The sequence below is a fragment of the Saimiri boliviensis genome, chromosome 3 (assembly GCF_048565385.1).
Source record: "Saimiri boliviensis isolate mSaiBol1 chromosome 3, mSaiBol1.pri, whole genome shotgun sequence".
Taxonomy (NCBI): domain Eukaryota; kingdom Metazoa; phylum Chordata; class Mammalia; order Primates; family Cebidae; genus Saimiri; species Saimiri boliviensis.
The window spans coordinates 136,682,694-136,708,774 of record NC_133451.1 but is presented as its reverse complement, the minus strand read 5'-3'; positions in this window follow the sequence as shown (position 1 = coordinate 136,708,774).

Here is a 26,081-nt window from a genome sequence, read left to right as displayed (position 1 = left end):
TTGTTGTGACCATTTGTAATTGGATATAACTTATATTATTTGAAAAAACATATAGTTTAACATAGAGAGCTAAATGTTAAACACTTCTAATATGTCACATTCACAGCAAGATTATAAACCCAAGAGCAAGAATCTGTGACTTACTGCACTTTGTATCCTTTAGAGCAGAGTTTCTCAGACTCAGGACGGTTCACACTTGTTTTTTCAAGAGACAGGCTAGAGTGCAACAACATAATCACAGCAGACTGCAGCCTGGAACTCCTGGGCTCAAGCAATCTCCTCGCCTGAGCCCCCTGAGTAGCTGGGACTACAGGTGCGTGCCACCATGCCCAGCTAAAGTCTTCACACTCTTTTTTTTTTTTTTTTTTTTTTTGAGACGGAGATTCACTCTTGTTACCCAGGCTGGAGTGCAATGGCACGATCTCGGCTCACTGCAACCTCCGCCTCCTGGGTTCAGGCAATTCTCCTGCCTCAGCCTCCTGAGGAGCTGGGATTACAGGCACGTGCCACCATGCCCAGCTAATTTTTTGTATTTTTAGTAGAGACGGGGTTACACCATGTTGACCAGGCTGGTCTCGATCTCTTGACCTCGTGATCCACCCGCCTCGGCCTCCCAAAGTGCTGGGATTACAGGCTTGAGCCACCGCGTCCGGCCTCAAGTCTTCACACTCTTAACAAGCTGTTGATGAATCTTCTGCTTTGGGAAGACAGATTAGACAAAATTCCACATTCCTCCCACGATGTCTAGCTATCAACTCTAGACATTCTGTGTGAAACAAACATAAGAAAACTCTGAAAGGTGAGCAGAAGATGGCAGATTGGCTGGGAGCCGCAGGACCCAAGGAGTCACACAATGGTAAGTTCCTGGGATCGCTTCGTGCCCCACATATTCCAGACTTGGAGCTGAAGAAGCAGGCAACCTGGAAACGTCAATGGGCACAGACCAGAAAAGCCCCAACAAAAGCCTCCTCTCTCTAGCCAATAGACCAGGAAAGGGGTAGCGAAACCAGAGAGAAAACTTGTAGACAATAATCATTCTAGGCCAGACAAAACCCATGGCCACACCCAAGCCCAGGCTAGCAAGGCAGGTGGGGAGTCTAGGCCTTTACTCTCACGAGGCTATAACGAGGCACCTCAGCACCCTCAGTGGGCTATTGTCAGAGAAGGCTGTGAAGGGAGCCAGGATGTCATCTCTGCCAGCCTCTGAGTCTCTCTCTGTACACACACACACACACACACACACACACGCCCCACACACATACACACATGTACACACACGTGCGTGCACACACATTTACACATGTGCACACATGTACACACATACCACACATATACACACCAAACACATACACACATGATACATATACATATACACATGTACACCACACACAAGTAGACACACACCAGATACACATATACACACAAAACACATAGACATACATACATACATATACATATACACACACACAATCACACACATATACACACACCACATACACATATGCCCACAAATACATACACGCACACCAAACACATATATACACACCACACACACACACACACACACACACACACACACACACACAGTATTAGTCCATTTGTGCTGCTGTAAAGAACTACCCGAGGCTGGGTAATTTCTGAAGAAAAGAGGTCTATTTTGGCTCATGGTTCTGCAGACTGTACAGATGGTGCTGGCATCTGCTTCTGGTGAGGGCCCCACAAAGCTTCCAGCCATGGCAGAATGTGAAGGAGGACAGGCACACCACATGGCAAGAGCAGGAGCAAGAGAGAGAGGAAGATGTTCCAGACTCTTTCAAACAAGCAAATTTTGTGTGAACTCACAGAGGAGGAACTTACTCATTACCTCAAGGACAGCATCAGACCATTCGTGAGGGATCTGCCCTGATCACCCATGCACCTCCCGCCAGGCCCTGCCTCCAACACGGGATTACATTTCAACATGACATTTGGAGAGGACAAACATCCAAACAATATCATTGCACCCTCGCCCCCAGCTCTCGTCCTTCTCACACTGCAAAGCAATCATCCTTCCTCAAGAGTTCCTCAAAATCATAACTCGTTTCGGCACCAGATCCAAAGTCCCATGTCCAAAGTCCAGAGTCTCATCTGAGACTCAAGGCATGTTCCTTTAAGCCTGCAAAAGCTTGTAGAATCAAAAGAAGTCATTTACTTCCAAGATACAGTGGTGGCACAGGCATTGGGTAAGCATTCCTGTTCCAAAAGAAAGACATCAGGCAAAAGAAAGGGGCAACAGGCTCCACACACGTTCAAAACCCAGCAGGGCAGACGTTAAACTTGAAAGCACCAACATCATCCTTGACTCCCTGTCCCACATCTAGGGCACACTGATGCAAGGGGTGGGCTCGCTAGGCCTGGGCAGCTCTGTCCCTGTTGCTTTCCAGAGTGAAGCCCCCGTGGGTGCTTTCATGGGTTGGAGTTGAGTGCCTGTGGCTTTTCCAGGCTCAGAGTGCAAGAGCCCCCAGCTGTGTGGGGACTCTGTGTGGGGGTTCCAACCCTACCTTTTCCCTTGGCACTCCCTTAGAAGAGGATCTCTGTAGGGCCTTGGCTGCTGTGGCAGGCTTCTGCCTGGGCACCAGCCTTTCTCATGTATCCTATTAAATCTAGGTGGAAGCTGCGAAGCCTCCTTCTCTCTTGCATTCTGTGCACCTGCCGGCTTAACACCATGTGGAAGCTGCCAGGGCTTATGGTTGTGTCCTCTGAAGCAGTGGCTTGAGTTGTACCAGGGGTCCTTTGAGCCATGACTGGAGCTGTAGCAGTGAGGATGCAGGGAGCTGTGTACTGAGGCTGCAAAGGAAAGTGGAGCCCTGGGCCTGGCCCCAGAAACCATTCTTCCTTCTGGGCCTGTGATGGGATGGGCTGTCCCAAAGACTTCCGAAATGACTTTGAGGTTTTTTCCCTCATTGTCTTGGCTATTAGCACCTTAGCTCCCTTTTAGTCAGGCAAATCTCTCTAGGAAGTGATTACTTCACAGCCCGCTTGTGTTTCTCTGGCCAAAAGCTCTTTCCTTCTCTATCACATGACGAGGTTGTAAATTTTCCAAACTTTTATGCTCTGCTTTCCTTTTAAATATAAATTTTAAATTTTATATTTTAATCTCTCTTTCCTTCTCATACACACACACACACACACACACACACACACACACATACACACACGGAGACCATGTTGGCACTTGAACATCCACCCCCACCTGGAAGCAATGAGGCAGGAACCCCTCCCCCTTCCTGATAGGGTGATGTCAGAGAAAGTTTACTAAAGCATCATAACATTCATTGCCTAGAGGTAATGAGGTCACTTTCACCACAGTGTCAGTGGAGGGAGCTAGAACTCCCACCTTGCTGGTAGTACGACATTCTCACCTTCGTTGTCACTGAGCTGAGTAGGAACCCTGGGCTTCTTCCACCCGTAGTGATGAGGTGCTACCCTCCCATATTTCATGTCAGAGTGGCATCAGAGAGAGCCAGCCAAAACATATGATTTAAGTGAGATCCAGAGTCACATCATGCAAAGGAGTCCAGGTTCAATTAAAAAAATCACTCACCATACCAAGAGCCAGGAAGACTTCAAGCTGAATGAAAAAAAAAAAAAGGCCACCAATAGACGCCAATTGCAAGACGACAGAGAAAATAGAATTATCTGACAAAGATTTTAAGACAGACATGATAAAAATGCTTCAACAAGTAATTTTGAAGATGCTTTTAAACAAATGAAAAAATAGCCTTAGCACAGAAAGAGAAGATACAGAGAAGAACCAAAGAGAAATCTTAGAACTAGAAGATACAATAAAAGACATGAAAAGCTCAGTGGACGGGCTCAACAGCAGAATGGAGAGAACAGAGGAAAGAATCTATGAGCCAGAACACAGAGCGATGGGAATTACTCAATCTGAACAGCAGAGAGAAAAATAGACTGAAAAGGAAGTGAACAGAGCCTCAGGGGCCTATGGGACTAATCACAAACGCTCTAGGAGTTATGTAATTGAAGTTATGGAAGGAAGAGAGACAAAGAAGGCTGAAAAAGAACTTTAAGACCTCATAGCTGAAAACTTCCCAACTTGGCAAGATACATAAACTGCAGATTCAAGGATCCAAGCAAACCCCAAACAGGATAATCCCAAATAAATCCATGCCAAGACACATTATAATTAAACTTCTGAAAACTAAAATAAATAAATTAAATAAATAAATAAATATCTTGAAAGCAGCCAGAAGAAAATGACACCTTGCCTACAACGTCCTTCAGTAGGTGAATGGTTAAGCAAACCGTAGTGTATCTGTACATGGAATACTAGTCAGCAACGAAAAAGAATAAGCTGTTGACATATGCACCTGGATGAATCTCCAGAGAATTATGCTGAGTAAAAAAAAAAAAAAGCCAATTCTAAAACTGCAATTCCAAAATGCAATATTGTATAATTGCATTTATGTAACATTCTTGAAATAACAAAAGTATAGAAATGGAGCACGGACTAGTGTTTGCCATGGATTAGGGAAGGGATGAGGGTAGGAAGAAAGGCGGGGGGTGGGAGCTATACAAGGGGAACATGAGGAATCTTTACGGGGACGCGAATATCCTGCATCGTCACTGGATGAGTGTCAGTCTCCTGCTTGTGATAATGTACTATAGTTTTGCAAGATGTTATCACTGTTGGCCGGGCGCAGTGGCTCAAGCCTGTAATCCCAGCACTTTGGGAGGCTGAGGCGGGTGGATCACGAGGTCAAGAGATCGAGACCATCCTGGTCAACACAGTGAAACCCCGTCTCTACTAAAAATACAAAAATTAGCTGGGCATGGTGGCACGTGCCTGTAATCCCAGCTCCTCAGGAGGCTGAGGCAGGAGAATTGCCTGAACCCAGGAGGCGGAGGTTGCGGTGAGCCGAGATCGTGCCATTGCACTCCAGCCTGGGTAACAAGAGCAAAACTCCATCTCAAAAAATAAAATAAAATAAAATAAAATAAATGTTATCATTGTTACTCAGGAAATTGAGTGAAAGGTGTCCAATATTTATCTGTACTACTTCTTATAACTGCATATAAATCTATAATTATCTCAAAATAAAAAGCTTAATTTAAAAATTATTCAAAACAGCAAAGTGCTTACTTACATTGATTATATCTGTTGATATTTAGTGTATTAAAAACTAAACCAGGCTGGGCACGGTGGCTCATGCCTGTAATCCCAACATTCTGGGAGGCCGAGGTAGGCAGATCACCTGAAGACAGCAGTTTGAGACCAGCCTGGCCAACAGGGAGAAACCCCGTCTCCACTAAAAATACAAAAATTAGCCAGGTGCAGTGGTGGTCACGCCTGTAATCCCAGCTACTCGGGAGGCTGAGGCAGGAAAATCGCTTGAACCTGGGAGGCAGAGGTTGCAGTGAACCAAGATTGCACCATTCCACCGCAGCGAGCCGAGACTGTGCCATTGCACTCCAGCTAGGGCAACGAAAGTAAAACTCCGTCTCAAAACAAAAACAAAAACAAAAACAAACAAACAGCGAAAAAAACTAAACCAGAAGTCAGGTACCCTGGTTCATTCCTGTAATCCTAGCACTTTGGGAGGCTGAGGGGAGAGGATCAACTGAGTCCAGGAGTTTGAGACAAGCCTGGGCAACATAAGACGACCCCATCTCTATAAAAAATAAAAAACTAGCCGGGCCTGGTGGCGCATGCCTGTAGTCACAGCCACTTGGCAGGCTGAGGTAGGAAGACTACTCGAGGTCAAGACCGCAGTGAGCTGTGATGGCACCACTCCACACTGGCCTGGGTGACGGAGCTGAGACCTTATCACGACAAAAAGCCAAAACAGAGGCATTTAAAAATCGTTACTTAATTCATTTGAAAATAACAAGTAGTATCATGCCTAATATATATTAACACAAATGGTGTGTTTTTAGGAAAATTACTGTATGTTCCAAAACAAATAAAAATTAGTGAGAAAAGTGGCATTGTTTTTCATTTTTCAGACCTCTGTGACATCTGACTCAATAGAATACAGTTGGATTCTCAGATTTGCTTTTGCATTCTATCTCTCACAATGTGCTGTTTTAATTGAAGCATGTTAAAACAACCCAGCCCCACTTGGAAGTGTACTTGGAAAAGAGAAGAGCATTGTATTAGCCTTTCAAATAGTTGCAGATATTCTTTTTTGATACTACAGAAAAAATTGACAAGTAAAACTTCTTTTTAAGATTAGTTGTGCATGCCTGTAAACCCAGCACTCTGGGAGGCCAAAGTGTGTGGATCACAAGGTCAGGAGATCAAGACCATCCTGGCCAACATGGTGAAACCCCGTCTCTACTAAAACACAAAAAATTAGCGAGGCATGGTGGCACACGCCTGTAGTCCCAGTTACTCAGGAGGCTGAGGCAGGAGAATCACTTGAACCCAGGCGGCAGAGGTTGCAGTGACCCAAGATCACGCCACTGCACTCCGTCTTGGCAACGGCAAGACTCTGTCTCAAAAAAAAAAAAAGAAAAAAAAATTAGCTGTGATATGTAAGTGATAGTTTCTTTTAAGGATTAGTTGCAAGTTGCAATCTGAAACTATATTGATAAACTTTTCATACTCCGTTATGTTAAAATCCACTTATCTTTTTACTTTTGGCTTTGTATTCTTGGACTTCTCTTTGAGAAGCCCTGCCCTAGAGTTTTTAGTCTGAGACCTGATATAGGTACCCAAAAATGCATTGATTTGCTGATGGAATGTCAAAACTGTTTGTTCAGAAGACTATCCAAAGATTGAGCAAATGAAGTGGTTACAGGCAGGGGGAAATGTCTCCCTTAGGAGAAGTGGAAGTGGAAATACACATGGTAGAATCCAAGGCCTTTAGTTCTTGGGTGTTTTCCCCAGCTGGCCCCACATTAATCTGTGTGCCATGATGCTGTAGTGTTTCCTCAAAGAGGAAAGGACTGTTCTGCCAGTACCCAGGCACTGTGTGACATGTAAGCATATTTAAAAGATGTTTCATTCTCTTCTCGTAGGTGAAGATGTTGAATGATTAAAATGGCTTATACAGGGAAGCCCAAACGGAGACCAGGTGCCAGAATCCCTGACCCTCTCTTCCCCATTCATATCCCCAGCAGAGCCATGAATGGTCCCTTGTAGCTGCTGTTACCAGCTTAAATTCGCTTCTCTCTCAACAAGAGAATGAAGGTTCCTCCGTGAGTCCAAATCCATGAAACCAGTAGTTCTTTCCCTTTCACAGTGAATAGTCACCCAGGAGAACTCACTGCCACAAGATATTATTTTAGCAAATAACTAAGCAGGGATAAAAACAAGATCAGACACTGTCCGAATAGGGAAAACCGTAGCAAGCTTTCAAACCCATCTGCTTTGAAACACCAAATGGTCTCTAACTCAAATCTGGGATGACATCTCAGTAAGAGATGATTAGGTGTGGTTTTTAGTTTTATTCTTTTTTGTTAAGGGAAAGGTTTGCATTCTTGTAAAACACTCTGGGCAAATCTAAGCAGGGATTTGTGTAAATTCTTATGAAGGCCCTGCTGGGTTTTCACTTATAGCTATAGACAAGAGGTGCAACTTTGCACTCTCTAGCTTTTCCCTAAGGGAGCATGGGTCTAGTGTACCATAACGGCCTGTTGACCTGCTGGTTTCTCCCCCTGAGAACTCTTGGTAAGCAGGGGCTGTGGTTTTCAGACTGCGACATCCTCACTGCTAGCACAGTAAGTTGCACAGAATTAGTACTTCGTTACTTGTTGCATTTTAACGGTTAGACATTGAGGCATTATTAAGTATGTAGATAGGAGCTTCCCATTCCAGGTTGTTCTAGTACTCTATGGAAAATGTCCTGGGATTCCATAGAGGGGAAATTCAGTTGTGTGTGATGTTGCTTTATCTAGATTTCCTCAATTATTTTCACTTAGCTTAAATTTGTTAAGCAAAGGGATTCGGGATGGATCAAAATGTCTTAAAATGCCTCTCTTCTCTCTTCCCTTAGGAACTTACTTCAGGCACAAGGCTAGTATTCCATTAGAAATAATTTAGAAAGATAGTTTTTAAAACCAGAAGTTGTCTTCTTGGCGTTATGCCAGATCAGAAGCCAAGGTCTCCAGTCCCTGGAGGCATGTTGGAAATTGCTGTGTAGGTTGTAGTTCTATCAATGGAAAAATATGGACATGAGATTATTGTCTTATATATTTCCTTTTCATTCTCATGGGTTTCATAAGGGTATGCATGCTTTAGAAGAGCTCTTAGTTAAATCCAATGACAACACATATAACAACAATAAAAATAAATCTCTACACAATAAAACATTTCCAAGCCCCAGCTGGTGGCCTACGTACCACAGCAATTACAGAGTCCCCAGGTTTGTTCTAATGAGATTTGATTTGCGTTTGGGAATCCCTGAGGAATGTATGAATAGAAAATTTTACTTTGGCTTGTGGCTGTTACTAGGAGGTATAGATATCATTGCCACGAGATTTTTTTGATTAAAGTGACTTCATTCATTACTTTTTTTCACTCAGTCATTACAACTCCTATAAAAGAGACACTATGCTAGACTAAAAAGTAATTTTTAGAAAAGCATTTGTGCATTCCTTACTATCGGCCAGGCACTTTTAGATGCTTGACTGTATGATATCACTAAATCTCCTCAAAATCCTGTAGGTACTTTATTAGACCCCGCCAGGAGTTTATAGTCTTTTGAAGGAGACAGGCACTTAACACAGATGAATGTGGAACAATATGGCAGGTGCAGTGATGGGGCTCTCCCATGGAATGATGGAGACACGAGAGGAAACGCGTGACTCAACTTTCCCTCAACACCAAGATTGAGGGCAAGGTGAAGGATGCTTGAACTATGTCAAATTTCTTCTTTCATGTGTAATTATTCTCATGATTTGAGAACATTCTTTAATATTTTATAACAGAGAATCCAATATATGCCACTGTGTTTGCATATTTCTAAATATTTAAGTATTATATTAAGTCATAAAATGTATTTTCTTCTAAAAATGTGGACTAAATCTGGCTTCTGCTGTTTTGAGCAATCTATTGATTAAATCTGTATGGAGTGCTATGAGCTTTACTCTCAGAGAAATAGGAGTATGTGATCAGTAGTTGAAATTATTAGAAAGCAAATCTAGATACATTAGGGTAGAATATTTTCACCAAAATTTGCAACATGGTGATTCACAGTCTAAATCTAGACTCCAGATATGTTTTGTTGACTCTCTATGTTTGCAAAAAACATGAGATAATGTTGAAATATTGGGAAATTCACATAAAAAAATTGTAGGCAGCTTTCTTATTAAAATTGAGATTGTTTTATATTCCTTAGGAACAAAATGGAATATCTGGTAACCTTGGGGCCACAATTTAACTTGAGCAATAACTGGCCAGCCCTAAGAAGTAGCTTCTTCAGTATACAATGAATTGGTCTTGGAAGGATGAGTAGCTGGGGTTGAGGTGGAAGGGCATTAGAGACAGATTGTATAATATAAGAAAAGAGGATTTGTATGTGTGTGGTGAACTACAAATGATTCTATACGGTAGTAGTATAAAATTTGAGTAAAGATGAGGTTGGAGAGGTCAGAATGGGGGCAGATTTTGGCGGGCTTTGCACACAATGGGTAGGAGCTTGAACTTGATCCTGTAGGTGGTAACCAGCCATTCAAGTTTTAAGCAGGTGAGTCTCATGTTAGATTTATATTCTTTGGGTGGAGGTGGAGGGAGAGTTGAGGGCATCGAGCCGAAAGGCTGGGAGACTAGGTAAGTTGTTGTTATAGTTATCTGAGAGAGAGAGAGGCTCGAACTCTGGGAGTGACTGTGGCAGTGGGAAGAAATATACAAAGGACTTGAGAGATGTAAAGGAGCATTAAAAAATCCAGGGGTTGTCCAGGCGCGGTGGCTCACACCTGTAATCCCAGCACTTTGAGAGGCCGAGGCGGGTGGATCATGAGGTCAGGAGTTCGAGACTAATGTGACCAACATGGTGAAATCCTGGCTCTACTAAAATACAAAAATTAGCCAGGCGTAGTGGCACATCTCAGCTATTCAGGAGGCTGAGGCAGGAGAATCGCTTGAACCTGGGAGGCGGAGGTTGCAGTGAGCTGAGATTGTGCCACTGCACTCCAGCCTGGGCAACAGAGCAAGACTCTGTCTCAAAAAAACAAACAAATCGGTGGTTGATAAATAGTAATATGGAGCAAGAGGATGAAGAAAGATGGCAAGGACAACTCATGATTCTAATCACTGGGGAGGGGCAGTGCCATCTGCAGTGGGAATAATCATAAAGAAAGTCAATGGAGAAGGAAGACAGGGCTCCTTTCCAGGCAGCTTGAGCCTGAGTGCCTACGCGAATGGACAAGTGGAAGTGTCCACTAAGCAGTTAGAGAGGGGAGCCTGGGGCTCGGTCAAAATGACTTCTTGACTTATTTTAAGGTAAAACTTTGGTTATCATCAGCATATTAATGGTTGTTGAAACCATGAGGATTTTTTTTTTTTTTTTTTTTTTTTTTTTTGAGACGGAGTTTCACTCTTGTTACCCAGGCTGGAGTGCAATGGTGCAATGGCGCGATCTCGGCTCACCGCAACCTCCGCCTCCTGGGTTCAGGCAATTCTCCTGCCTCAGCCTCCTGAGTAGCTGGGATTACAGGCACATGCCACCATGCCCAGCTAATTTTTTGTATTTTTAGTAGAGACGGGGTTTCACCATGTTGACCAGGATGGTCTCGATCTCTTGACCTCGTGATCCACCCGCCTCGGCCTCCCAAAGTGCTGGGATTACAGGCTTGAGCCACCGCGCCCGGCCGGATTTTTTTTTTTTTTTTTTTAAGACAAGTCTCCACCACATTGCCCAGGCTGGCCTCAAACTCTTAGGTTCATGTGATCCTCCTACCTCAGCCTCCCGATGTGCTGGAACTACAGGTGTGAGCCACAGTGCCCTGTGAGGGTGCTCAATCACTTGAGGACAGTGAAGGTACGGCAGAGCTGCGAGCCACAGGTAAGACCTGCGGGACCCCACAACACCAGATTCCTGTGCAGAGGCACACAGACCCTAACCACTCCTGGAAACACTGTGGCAACTCAGTCCAAAGCCTGATTCTTGTCTTTTCAACAGGATGGCTTTCTAGTCGTCATCATTTTCTTTCTCACATGCAATCTTCCTCTATTCCTTCCTTGTTTTCCTTGTTATTTCATAATCTTCCCCCCTTGAGGCTTTGAAAATATTATTATAAAATGCAACACTTAGGTTATAGAATGCGTATGGTTTAAAGAAGAATAACAAAATGAACTTGCTGTACCCAGCTTAAAAAATAGAATATTCAGATTATAATCTCCCCACCCCGATTGTACCTTTCCGATTCCCTCCTCCCAGAGGTGATGACCACTATTCTGAATTTTGTGGGTTTAGAAGTTTTTTAAAATCACGTATGATATCACTAAACAATATTTCGCCTTCTTGCAGGGGGTCTTGGTATAAATGGTATAAAACTGTGTGTATTCTTTTTCACAGCTTTTTGTGACTGATGCAGTTTTTCAATATTCCGCTTTATGGGATTCATTTTTTCTAATCCACGCAGCAGCTGTCATTCATTCTCTTACTACTGTCTAGTCCTTTACTTACCACAATTTATCCATTCTCTTGTCAACGAACATTAGCACGTTTCTGAGTTGTGACTCTAACGAACAGTATCTTCAAGAACATTTTTTTAAAAACTTTTTTATTTTAAATTTTTGTGGGTAAATAGAAGGTGCTTGATGAGCACTCTCCATGTCTGTGGGGAACGTCTGCACCTAGGGATCTACTCAGATTAGAATGCCGAATGGGTAGTCATTGCTGGTGTCCAAAGGGGTTATACCAAGTTATTTTTATCTTATTTTATTTATTAAAGAGACAGGTTCTCACCATGTTGCTCAGGGTGGTCTTGAACTCCTGAGCTCAAGCAGTCTGCCCACCTTGGTCTCCCAAAGTGCTGAGATTACAGACATGAGCTATCATGTCTGGCTGATTATACCAGTTTATGATCTTACCTGGAATTATCATTTTTTTAAGTTAAAAAAATTTTTAATCTATATTAATTTTTAATTAGAAAAAAGTTACCCATGTCCTATTACTCAATTACCAAAAAATGATCACTTTCAGCATCTTTTCTTCACTTGTATTTTAACTTTTCCATTCTACAATATTTCTTCCTTTCAATTAATTTGTTTTTCATACTTTCTTTCACACATCCCATTCTAAAAGCCAAAATACTCTTTATACTTTTAAAGCCTTGTTCTCTTATACTGCTCTTCTTACTTATCCCCCGCAACCCCTAACCCTATTCTCTGCCACAGTCCCTTAAGGAAGCACCACCCAAGTTCCATCTCCAGGAACTCCCTGTGGATTCATAGGGTTAGAGCCAACTCCTAGCATCAGGAAAGCAGAAGAGGGCAGGGTGCTGATGGCCTCTGGAAAATCCCACCCTTGGGCTGAGTGCAGCCTGGTTCTTTTTCCTGTTTCTTTCTAACATGTGTCATCTGTATAATTAGCCTGTGGGGCCCACTGGATACTGGGTTCGTTGAACTCCCTGTGTGTTTCCTGAGCGGAAAGGTAAATAGCACTGGGGACTACTCAGTATTTCCCAGAGGTCGTTTATGAATGCAGCATGATGGCCTGAAAATAGAAGCATTGGCACAGCGAGGTTTCCTAAGGTGATGGGGAGTAGGGACTGCTCATTGCTGGAAACCAACAGCTGTGGCCCTAACAGAAGGCACTGACGGGGCTTCCAAGTTTCCTGCCAGGCAGAGGGAAGCCGAGAGCTTCCATTTGTCCTTAGAGAGTGTCAGGGAGGGATGAGAAGGCCACACAGTCCCCAGGCGGGGTGGGGCCCCTTTGCAGCTGGCAGTGTTCTCTACTCTGCTCGCAGCTGCCTGGTGTTTGAGTATCTCGACTCTGGGCTATATGTCATGTCTCCTTCAAGCTTTTGTAATCGGTACTGCGGCAACAGAGAAGGTGCCCTGAGCAGGTTTATCACTCGGCTTCATTTCCAGTGCTTCCTTACCCAGGGTGGCCATATCGTGAAATCACCCGGAGAGCTTTAAAAAAGGCTGATGCAGCCGGGCAGCCGGGCGCAGTGGCTCAGGCCTGTAATCCCAGCACTTTGGGAGGCCGAGGCACGCGTATCATGAAGTCAGGAGATTGAGACCATCCTGGCCAACATGGTGAAACCCCATCTCTACTAAAAATACAAAAATCAGCCAAATGTGGTGTGGCACATGCCTGTAATCAGCCAGCTACTTGGGAGGCTGAGGCAGGAGGATCACTTGTACCCCGGCGGTGGAGGGTGCAGTGAGCTGAGATGGTGCCACTGTACTCCAGCCTGGTGACAGAGCAAGACTTCGTAAAAAAAAAAAAAAAAAAAAAAAAATCTGATGCCTGAGTCTCACCCCCAGAGATTCTGATGTCATAAAGCAGGGGTAAGGTCTGGGCATCTGGATTTTTCAAAGCTCTCCGGATAATTCTGATGTGCAGCCGAAGCTGAGAAATGCTGCCTAAGCTCAAAGCTGAACAGTTCAGGGATACCTAGGGGCCATGGATTGTTTTTCATTTTGCTTTAATAACTACCATTCCGTGAAGCCCATTATGTGTCAGACCAGGTGCTAAGCTCTGAACACACATTAGCTCACAATGATTAGCCCTGCATTAAAGGTACGGAAACAAAGGCTCAGAGAGGTTAAGGGACTTACTCAAGTTGACACAGCAAAGGTCGTGTTTAAAGTCTGGTATTTCTGACTTTCCTACCTGTCCTCTAATCCCTTCACCACACTGTCTGAGGTAGCCTCTTGTTTGGAGGAATATCAAAGAAGGTTTGGAGAATGAGAGAGCCCTTTCATTCCATGCAGCGGGTTAGCGTGATTTAAAACATGAATGAGGGAGAGACAGAAGAATGCAAGGGAGTGAGGAAAGAGGAGGGAGTTGCCCAATTTGAATTTGGGATCAAAATCCCCTTTACAAAGAAGCCTTTCTTTATGGAGTTCAGAGAAGCCACAGTCATCTGTTACAATCTGAGGCCCATCTTGCTGTGGTGAGAGGCAGGCCTGTGCAGAGCACTGACACAGCCTTGATGACAGAGACGAGAAGCACTCAAGCTGTGACCACAATGTCCGCCAGACCCTTCAGTCTGGGGCCCTGTGATCAGCACAGCCCACTCCGCACAGTGCTGGAGACGCCGATGCAATTTTTTAGGGCGTAGCCAGGTTGGCCAGCGGGGAGGTGGAGACGAGAGAGCTGAAAATCTGGTGGTGTGGCTTTAGTTTTTCTTATTATCCATTTTCTTGTGCATTTGTTTTTGATGAGAAAAACTAATATACAAATATTGATTATTGTGTGAGCACTTATTCCACAATTTGTTGCTCTTAAATTTGTCATCTGCACAAGGGCACTATTATAGACTGAATGTCTATTTTAAAAATCCAAATTGTAGACCTAAAGCTATTTATTAACGTGTATATCATTTGATCACCTAAGTTATATGCAATGTTTGGATGTAATTGGGAGCATATCTACAGTAGGAATACTCACTTGTTCTTTTTGAGCCCAGATCCTCTATTCCTTTAACCACTTCTAAAACTGTAGCATGTTTCTCTCTATTTCCTATCACCAGAATTTAGAACAGTGATGGAAACATTATGCTCAGCCAGTGTTCTCCGTAACAGTTGCAGTGCAGCCAAGCTGTTCACCCACACTACCATTTCCTTGCCATAGCATCTGTCTTAGCCCATTTCTGTTGCTATAACAGAATACCACAGACTGGGTAATTTATAAAGGAAAGAAGTTTATTTGGCTCATGGTTCTAGAGGCTGGGAAGTCCAAGAACATGGCACCAGCATCTGGTGCGGGACTTTGTGCTCTGTCATTCCATGGCAGAAAGGTGGACAGGGAAACAGTATTCAAGACAGAGAGAAAATGAGAGCTGAACTTATTCTTTCATCAGGAACTCATTCCCACCATAACTAACTTATTCCGCTGAGAGCAACATTAATCCATTCATGAAGGCAGAGCTTTTATGACCTAATCACCCTTTAAAGCCCTCACCACTCAATACTGCTGCATTGGCAGTTAACTTTCAACATGAGTTTGAGAGGGGACAGTCAAACCATAGTGGCTTGTGTCCTGCCATCATTCTAGCTTGAACCAGAGATGCCGACTTCCTGATCTCTCGAGACAGAGATATATTTGGCTTGTTTGTTTTCTAAGTTGGGCCTAGAATATTACATGAAAGCACCTGCATAAAACTGCTCCATCTCTGCCAAGGAACTGAGTTTCTTGTATTCTCATCTCACTGGCTCAAAGGTCATTACCCCACATATTGGGGTCAGACACAACTCTGTACACTCACCATTTTGGTGTGTTTGTACATTTATGTTGAAGAGCCAGGAAATCCCAAGGAGTTGGCTTGCTGTCTCTCACTAAGTAGATTGAGTGCATACAACATCTTTTATGCAGAGCCTGCCCAAGTCTTTCTAACTATAACACACTGGATCAAAGACTCTTAGCTAATAGTAGCCAAAACACTATTTAGTTCTACTGTAAGGATTCGCTCAAGTACCTCAATCACCTAGGTCACTGAAAAAGATTTTGAGAGTGTTTGTGTCTTATCTCATAAAGTCAGACTTAGAAAGTCTGAGCATGAGCATGTGTGTATGTGTGCATACATGGTTACACAGAAGAGTGACAATGGTTATATTTGGTGTAATAAGTAGCCATGGTTTTAGGATCTGACAGTGGCTGTTGTGGCATCATCATTTTGTTGACAAGCAAGGACATTTCTCAGAAGTATTTTTCTTCCCTCTCCAACAGTGGAATATAGTGGCTGGTGAATTCCTGTTCTCTCTGGTCTCTTACTGGTTCTTCAGTCCTATGATCCCTCTGCTGGGAGGGCACTTAAAGCTAAATGCTAAATATGGTAGCTGTGCATACAGACCCTGCATAAATATTGGGAAAAATGCTTTTTCCTTTGCTGGCTTTTTCCTAGAGAGGCATAAAATTGGTGAGAACTGCAGTACTTTGGAGGAGATAAAACTGATAAAATTGCTTTTATTACCACAATTAAGACTCCCAAGCTTGAAGGTAAGACAAAGTTGTCTCTCATCAGGCCCACATAACCATGTGGCCTTAGCTTGTTTTTACTTCTCTGGGTGGAATTAGACGGGAGAGCTTTTGTCCTGGTTGAGCACTGTGGACATTGTGGGAAGGGGAAAGCGTAAAGAAAGAGTCTTGAGATAGACATGTCACCACAAGAAGACATTTGATCCCACCAAAAAACTAAATGGAGTAGGAATGTGGGGGAGCCTAGAGCCACCACACTGTACAGCTCTTGGGGCACCAATCACACTGTCATCTATCTAAACATAATGATGACCTAAAACACTATTGACAGTTACACAACTTGTGAGAATGTTTCCATCAGCAATAAATTGCATACAAGATAGTAGTTCCGTAAGATTTTAATACTGTATTTTTACTGTACCTTTTCTATGTTTAGATACACAAATACTTACCATTGTGTCACAACTGCCTACAGTATTCAGTACAGTAATATGCCATACAGCTTTGTAGCTTTGGAGCAATCGCCTCTACCATATAGCCTAAGTGTGCAGTAGGTTTGTGTAAATGCACTCTGATGTTTGCAGAACAATGAAATTTCCTGACAACACATTTCTCAAAATATATCCCCTTTCTGAGAAGTAGTTCTACTGTAATCCCTAATGCCAATGGGATTTTAAAACTGTGATTCAGGGCAGTGTTTTTCAAGTTGTAGCCCATAAACTCCTGGAAGTCTGCAAATATATTTTTAAGGGTCTATAAATTCTAGAAGGATTCTGAAAGTCTTAGATCATTTGATGGCCATTTAGAACAACAACGCTGTGGGATCATAGGGCTTCTATTTGTTTTCATGTTTACAGTCACAAGGTCACCAAGTGATTAGAGAGATGGTGATTCATTTTTCTTTTAAATTGAAGTACCACTCATATAGCAAACTGTACCTTTCCCCAAATCTACCAGGTGCCTTCTGTTCAACTTTCTTTCTCGTCTTTCATTTCTGGGTCCATGGCCTCACCACAGGCAATTGCACTGAATTTCCATCCTTGGGGAAGGTCCTGCTGAAGAAGTGGGGATGGAACTGGATCCTGAGGAAAGGGTGAGACTTAGATGGTGGGGGAGAAGGGAGTGGGGTAAGCTCCAGAATGTGATGCCTTTCATAGTGTACTTACTTGCAGTCTAGGCTGTCTCTCATTCAGGGCTAGAGCCTTTGGATGGGAGTATTTGATAGTTTATAAAGTACCACAGTTAATGAGTTGTATGTAATTAAAAAAAAAAGTTTTATCAGTAACATGCCGTCTACTTACCTTCATCTTAGCACAAGATTAGCAATACATTTTGCTGTAAGATAAATACATGAAAAAAATTGAACTTTAAGAGAATGAAAAGACAAGCCATAGACAGTGAAAACATTTGCAAAAGACACAGCTGATAATGGATTGATATCCAAAATATACCAAAAACGTCTTAAAACTCAACAATAAGTAAATAAATAACCCACCTGAAAAATAGGCCAAGACCTGGACAAACACCTCACTGAAGAAAATACAGTATATAGATGGCAACTAAACATTGAAAAAGATACTATATGTCATATGTCACTGGGGAAATTCAAATGAAAACAATAAGAGATATCACTATTCCCTATGAGAATATCCAAAATCTGAAACACTGATAACACCAAGTGCTGGCAAGGATGTGGAGCAAGAGGAGCTCTCATTCAGTGCAGGTGCAAACACAAAATGGTACAGCCACTTTGGAAGCCAATTGGCAGTTTCTTACAAAACTCAACACGTTCTTATCACAGGACCCAACAATCACAATTCTTGGAGTTTATTCAAAGGAGTTGACTACTTAGTGCTTATTCAAAGGAGTTGAATCCACACAGAAACCATCCACGCATATGGATGTTTATAGCAGTTTTATTCATAATTGCAAAGACTTGGAAGCAACCAAGATGTTCTTCAATAGCCCAATAAATAAACAAACTGTGGTATGTGCATATGATGGAACATTATTCAGCAATACAAAGGAATGAGCTATCAAGCCATGAAAAGATATGGAGAAACCTCAATGCATATTACTAAGTGAAGGAAACCAATCTGAAAAAGCTACATACTATATGATTCCAATTACATGACATTCTAAAAAAACAAATCAATGGAGACACTAAAAATTTCGGTAGTTGCCAGGGGTAGGAGGATGGGAGGTGGGAGAGATTAATAAATCAGAGGATTGAGAGGGCAATGAAACTACTCTTTATGACACTGTAATGGTGGATACATGTCATTATAAATTTGTCCAAACCCAGAGGATGCCTAACACCAAGACTGAACGCTAATATAAACTGTGGACTCTGGATATTATGATGTGTCAATGTAAGTTCATCAGTTACAATGAATGTACCCTTCTGGTGGTGTGTGTTGATAATGGGGGAGGCTGTGTGTGTGTTTAGGGTAGAGAGTATATGGGAAATCTCTATCCTTCCTCTCAATTTTGCTTAGAACCCAAAGTCAATCTAAAAAGTAAAGTTTTTTTTTTTTTAATTAAACAATTTTTATATTGGAATCTGCTTTCCGTTGTCCCACAAGGAAGACAAAGGTAGTTGTGTTTCAGATTCATCCAGGAGCTGAGTGATTGATGGCAGGGAACTGGCAGATATTCAGGAAAAGTTTTGATTGACCTGGTAACCATTTATATCCATGTTTTGGTTTTAGTCTCATCACTTCACTAGGCTGAGTTCCACACTGGCACATCCTGGGTTTGGAAAGAGGTTTAAAGAATGCTCCAGAAAGCCACAGTGTGGGGGTTCTATGGTTTCCCGGGCTAAAAGCAGTGATCTGGGAGGCTGAGAATGTACAATTGGTCCATTTACTTCGAGAAAGCTCTCTTGTGCCCCCAGCCTTTCTCTCAGGTAACAATGCATTTTCTTCTGGAACTATAGTATTTGATTTGGAGCCATCTCTTCCTTTCAACATAAGTTCAAAAACAACCCATCAGGCTTCTTTGATGTTTTAGGTGTGATTAGCTGTCTTAAGGTAGCATCTGTGGGAAAGTTTTTCTCCTAGAATTCGCTTCTCCATCCTTGATACCTTCTTCCCCTGTCCCCTGCCCGCAAGTTCCCTTTGCCCAGGCCTCCCCTTTTGTATGCACTGCAGGGGCAATCAATTTGAACTTCATCCTTAAAAAGCCAAACTTTTGTTTTTATTCTTTTATCAAAGCTCAGGATACAGCAATGAAACAGTTTTAATCCAGCCCTGCTACTAACCAGCTGAGTGACCTTAAGTGGCCAGGATTGGAGACACCTAAAATACAAGACATGAGCTTGCTCTCACTCTCAGCTCCTGTTACCTTCCTGCCCCAGTCCCAGGATCCTGACCTGGCCACAGCCCCGACGTCCACACCTCCCCTGGGCTGGACCAACTCCTACGCATGGGTTGCAACAACAGATCACATACATATAACTAGGACATTGTTCTGGTGTTAACTATCTGTACCGGCGTTGAGCAAGTTACTTTACTCATCTTCAGTTTTCTCATATGTAAAATAGGAATAATAATAGTATTACTTTATATGTGTAGGACTATTGCAGATTAAATTAGAAATGCATGCTAAACATTTAGCACAGTTAGCTATTAATGATGATTGATGGTGATGACCACTCCCAATCTCACCCCACACCAGGATATTTTGAGGGCTTCAGCCAGTAGTGGGCAGGGGAAGGCTCTGTCCTGACTCTAGACTAAATCTTCTTTCCTCTCTTGGGATCTATGGCCACACTGGTGCATACTTCACGATCACACCCTGGCACCCTTGCTTACATGCCTATTGCAGAGAGCACTCAGGCTCTTCAACTGATTCACAGAATTCTACCCCTTTGCTTTTATTTTCTTGCCATCTGTTTTCCTTATTTCTGCAGTTCAAATGTGTCTATGATTGCAAGAGATGAGGGGTTCTTCCACCTCACTGCCTTGGAATGCCTGTTGATGCCTCTGGCTATCGTCTTGGCTGTAGCAGTCGGGGAGGGGAGCTCAGACGCTAGAAAAGATGGAGGATGCCTGGAAGACTTCCTCCTCACCCACCACGTAACCCCCTATCACCACAGTGAAAAATTCTGCTGGAGTTTGATCATTTCCTTTATTTCCCTACAGATTTCTCCCTGCCGAGACTCATTTTCCTTTGGAATTAGGTTTACTCTCACCGAGCTGGAGCTCACTATTGAGACTTCACGGTTGGAACCCACCGGTGGGTAGATTACAAGAGTTATCTGCAAATCTAGAGCTGTGCTGATATGGAAGTCTGCTATAGACAAGTTACATGAATGACGTGTAAAAATAAACCTTTTGCATTTCCTGGGTCCACCACATTTTTCCCATAAAATGTTTCTATTTTTCCTTTCCATTTATCCAAATCTAGGATGGAATCACACTCTTCTTCTGTGTATCAGCTAGAGTGAGACAAATTTCTATGTCAGAAAGTTTTTTTTTTTTTGAGATATAACATATACACAATGAGGAGCACAGATTTCAGGTATATAACTCAGTGAATTTTTCTACAACACATGCAAACACAGAAAGGCATATATATATCTGACTCCCAGATCAAAATGTAAAATATTTCCAACATCCCAGAAGCTTCCTAATGCTTCTGAATGCTCCTTCCCTGTTAATACCAACTGTTTCCCCAGACAAAATGACTGTAATGGTTTCTGTCAATGTGGATTAGTTTTGTCTGTTCTTGAAATGCGTATCAATGGAATCATACAGTATGTACTTTTTTTTTTTTTTTTTTTTTTTTGAGATGGAGATTTGCTCTTGTCACCCAGGCCGGAGTGCAATGGCACAATCTCAGCTCACTGCAACCTCTGCCTCCCGGGTCCTAGTGATTCTCCTGCCTCAGCCTCCCGAGTAGAGGGGATTACAGGCACCTGCCCACCACTCCCAGCTAATTTTTGTATTTTTTTAGTAGAGACAGGGTTTTACCATGTTGACCAGGCTGGTCTCGAACTCCTGATCTCAAGTGATCCGCCTGCCTTAGCCTCGCAAAGTACTGGAATTACAGGCGTGAGCCACCGCGCCCAGCCTCAGCATGTTCTCTTTAGTGTTGGGCTTCTTTTGCTTATCTCACAAGTCTGTGAGATCCTTTCATGTCGTGTGTAGCGGTGGTTATTTTACTGCTGTGTTTTTCTGTTGTATGAATGAATACCTCATTGTTTATTCATTCCACTACTGATGGACATTTAAGTTATTTTCAATTTTTGGCTATTTTGAATTAAGCTGTTACAGACATTCTTGTACATGCCTTTTAGGGGACAAACTCATTTCTCTAGACCAGGCATCCCCAAACTACAGCCCACGGGCCGCATGCGGCCCCCTGAGGCCATGTATCCGCCCCCACCCCCCGCCGCCGCACTTCAGGAAGGGGCACCTCTTTTATTGGTGGTCAGTGAGAGGAGCACAGTATGTGGCGGCCCTCCAATGGTCTGAGGGACAGTGAACTGGCCCCCTGTGTAAAAAGTTTGGGGAACCTGCTCTAGACTATATACCTAGCAGGATATTTTGGTCCCAGGGTAGGTAGTTTAGCTATAGTAGATACCACTAGTTTCCAAATTGTTGTACACACACCTAATTTACACACCCACCAGTGAAGTATGAATATGCCAGCTACTCAGTATCTTGTCACCACTTTGCCTCGTTGCTTTTTTAATTTTAGTCATTCAGGCGAGTGTATGATAGTATTTCATTGCAATTTGACTGTGCGTACTGATTGTTAAGTAACTTTTATATGCCTATTGGCCATTTGGGTATCCTCGTTCTCAAAGCACCTGCTATGGTTTGGATATGGTTTGTTTGTCCTCACTGAAGCTCATGTTGAAATTTGATTCCCAGTCTGGCGATGTTGGAAGTTGAAGCCTAGTGAGAGGTGCTTGGGTCATGGGGGTGGTTCGCTCATGAATGGCTGGGTGCTGTACTTTTTAAACATTTTTTATTCCAGTTTTTGTTTTAGATCCAGGGGGTACATGTAGAGGTTTGCTACATGGGTATATTGTGTGATACTGAGATTTGGGGTAGGATTGAACCCGCCACCAAGGAAGCGAGAGCACAGTACCGGATCGGTAGTTTTTCAGCCCTTGCCCCAGCCTCCTCCCTTTTGGAATCCCAGGTGCTTTTTGTTTCCATCTTGCTGTCTGTGATTACCCAGTGTTTAGCTCCCAATTATGAGTGAGAACATGTGGTATTTGGTTTTCTGTTCCTGCATTAATTGACTTAGGATAATGGGCTCTAGCTGCACCCAAGTTTTTGCAAAGAACATGATTTCATTCTTTGTTATGGCTGCATTGTATTTTATGGTGTACATGTACCACATTTTCTTTATCTAATCCACGGTTGATGGGCACCTGGGTTGATTCCATGTCTTTGGTATTGCGAATAGTGCTGCAGTGAACATATGGGTACATATGTCTTTTTGGCAGAAAAGTTTATTTTCCTTTGGGTGTATACCCAATAATGACATTGCTGGATCAAATGATAGTTAAAGAACTCTTAGTTCTTTGAAAAATCTCCAAACTGCTAGCTATCCACAGTGGCTGAACTAACCTACATTCCCACAGCAGTGTATAAGTGTTCCCTTTTCTCCACAACCCTGTCAACATCTGTTTTTTTTCTTTTGTTTTTGTTGTTGTTGTTTTTTTTTTTTTTTTAGCAAAGGGCATTCTGACTGGTTTGAGATGGTATCTCATTGCGGTTTTGATTTGCACTTCTCTGATGATTAGTGATGTGGAGCATTTTTTCATGTGTGTTGGCCACTTGTATGTCTGCTGAGAAGACATACATGTCCTTTGCCCACTTTTTAATGGGGTTATCTGTTTTTTGCTCGTTGATTTGTTTAAGCTTCTTACAGATTCTGGATAGTAGACCTTTGCCAGGTGCAGAGTTCTGTGAATATTTTCTCCCATTCTGTAGGCTGTCTGTTTACTGGATTAGTAGTTTGTTTTGCTGTGTCAATTTTTGGTTTTGTTGCAATTGCTTTTGAGGACTTACATTCCTCCAGTGATGCATGTGAATTCTAGTCACTCATATTATCTTTTCCATAGTAGCCAATCTGCTGGTGTGTAGTGGTCTCTCGCTATGGTTTGAATTAGAATTTATCTGACTCATAAAGTTGAATATTTTTTCATCAGTTTATTTACCGTTGCCCTTTTTGGTGAAGTGTCCATTTAAGTATCTTACCCTTTTTTTCTGACTGAGCTGTCTGCTCAATATATCTATTAGATTGTGCTGGATAATTGTGCCATTAAATTATTCTCCATTGTTACATATGTCCTGTATGCTCGATTTATCAGGGTTTTAAAAATATCAGAATCACCTGAGAAATTTACATAAATGCTTTTGCTGAGATCCCATCTCTGATTATTGAATCAGGACTTCTGATTAATGGAATCAGTGTAGCACAAGCATTGGTATTTTTTAAAACTTCAGAACTTTTTATTTCAAACATACAAAAGAGTTGCAAAATAGTCCAAAAAAATCTCCATAACCCCCTCCCAGTTTTCCAAAATGTTAACATTTTATCACTTTTTATAATGTATTATATCTATATGTATGTTTAGATCAAGATCTAATTTATTCTCTGAACAATTTGGGCTAAGTTGCAGATATGATGCCCCTTTATCTCGGTCTAGTAGTTTTGAGAGAGTTTTCTCCTTCTAATTTGATAGAATTTTTATTTTGTAAATTTCCAAGCTATACTGTTGGTTTAAATAGACTTATGACTATTCTATTTTCCTGGTGAATTGTTTCTTACTTTATCTTTTTATTTTTTAACCAACATATAGTGGTCTTCATTAATTCTATTGATATTTGTTGCCCTAAATTCTATAATATCCAACATTAAAATTACCATATTATCTTTCTTTTTAATTAATATTTGCTTGCTATATGTACATATATTTTCCCATGCCATTATTTTTAAATTTTTTCTCTGAATTTGCTTTGTGTGACTATTGTGAGCCTGAATTTATTATTATTTATTTATTTATTTATTTACTTCTTTTTCTTTTTCTTTCATTTATTTATTTATTTACTTCTTTTTCTTTTTCTTTCATTGAGTGCCTCTATGGCCTAACTGGCAAGAACAACATTCTTGATATCATTAATAGTGATATATTTAGATTTACACTTGCCATCTTATTTAGTAGTTTTTATTTATCATGCTTTTTTCTTTCCTTTCTTCTTTTAGATTGATTGTGTTTTCTTTATTCCTTCTTCCTTCTTTCAAAAAGGACTTTCCCTTTTAAATTTTAAAGTTTGATGTTAACTTTGCAACAAATGCGTTAACCATGTATTTACTCATCATTACTGTTTGCATCCCACACTTTATTGTGGCTTTCTGTTGTTGTTGCTGCTGATGCGCATCATTTAGTGGTTCTTTAACTGATAATCTGTAACTGGCAAACCCTCTAAATCTTTGTATGTCTGAAAATGTCTTCGTTTTCTTTCAGCTTTGAATGACACTTTGGCTGGCATAGGATTCTAATTAGAAAAATAATTTTCCTCTCTTTTTCCAAAATAACAACTTATGTTTCCTAGAATACATTATCACTGATGAAAAGTCACCTGTCATTCTGACTGTCTTTCTTTAAAAAACACTGCCTTAACTCTTTGGTAATTTTTATAATTTGAATGTGTATGTTTTGAAGTTTCAACATTATGTATTTACATGAAAAATTTATTATTTACTCAGCACATGACACAGATATTCCTTCAACTTAAGAATACTTGTCATTCTTTAACTCTGGAATATGCTCAGCTATTTAAACATTATTTCTCTTCCATCCTCTCCTTTGAAACATGTTAGGGTTTTTCAGTATGGACTCTTGCTCTCCTCTCTCCATCTCTATGTGACATTCTTGGTGATTTTCTCAGAGTTATCTTCAAAGTGACTAATTTTCTTTTTGACTCTATCGAGTCAATTGTCCCACTTTGTCCACTGATGTTTCTATATCAGTAATTGTAGTTTTATTTTTAAAAGTTCATTATTTTTAGAAATATAATACCACCTTTTATATGCTTGCCAAATGACTTTCAATATTATTTTAATATTTTAGACACTTATCTTAAATATTTTTTCAGATTTTTTTCCCTATTGTTTGTAATTCTTGACTCTCCTTAACGGTAGTTTGTTTCCCTGTGTAATTTCTAACTACAAAATATAAAGTAATTTTCAGGGATATTGTTTTTGTAGAAATTCCATTCTCTGGGCTATGAAGGCATCTTTAGAAGCTAGTCTTTCCTTTGCCTCTGCTAGGATCCTATGTGATTCATGGATTCTGGAGCAATTTTTTTTTTTAGATTAAAAGTTCAGAAATTAACTTTTTTTATTGCATTTTAGGTTTTGGGGTACATGTGAAGAACATGCGAGATTGTTGCATAGGTCCACACGTGGCAGTGTGATTTGCTGCCTTCCTCCCTTCACCTATATCTGGCATTTCTCCCCATGCTATCTCTCCCCAACTCCCCACCCCCACTGTCTCTCTCCTATTCCCCCCCAACAGACCCCAGTGTGTAGGGCTTCTGGAGCAATTTTTAATGTTAATTTCTCAGTTTGGGCTTCCTACGTCACAGCCTGCATGGCACTGATCAGGGTTCTAAATTTTATGATTGATTACTTTTCTACACACAAGACCAGGTGGAAAGCAAGTTTCCTTGACACTGTCTTAGCAGGCAGAGATTTTCTAGTCTCTTTTCCTGGATATATGTTTGAATGTTGATCTTACTCAGGTAGCACAGCTGTAGTTCCCCTTCCATACTGGGTGTATGGCTTGGACTTCCCTCTCTATGTGTGAGTTAAAACTTCAGCTTCCAGTGGCTAAAGAATTTTTATTTTTATTTATTTATTTTTTAGACAGAGTCTTACCCTACTGCCCAGGCTGGAATGCAATGGTGCAATCTCTGGCTCACTGCAACCTCCACTTCACGAGTTCAAGTG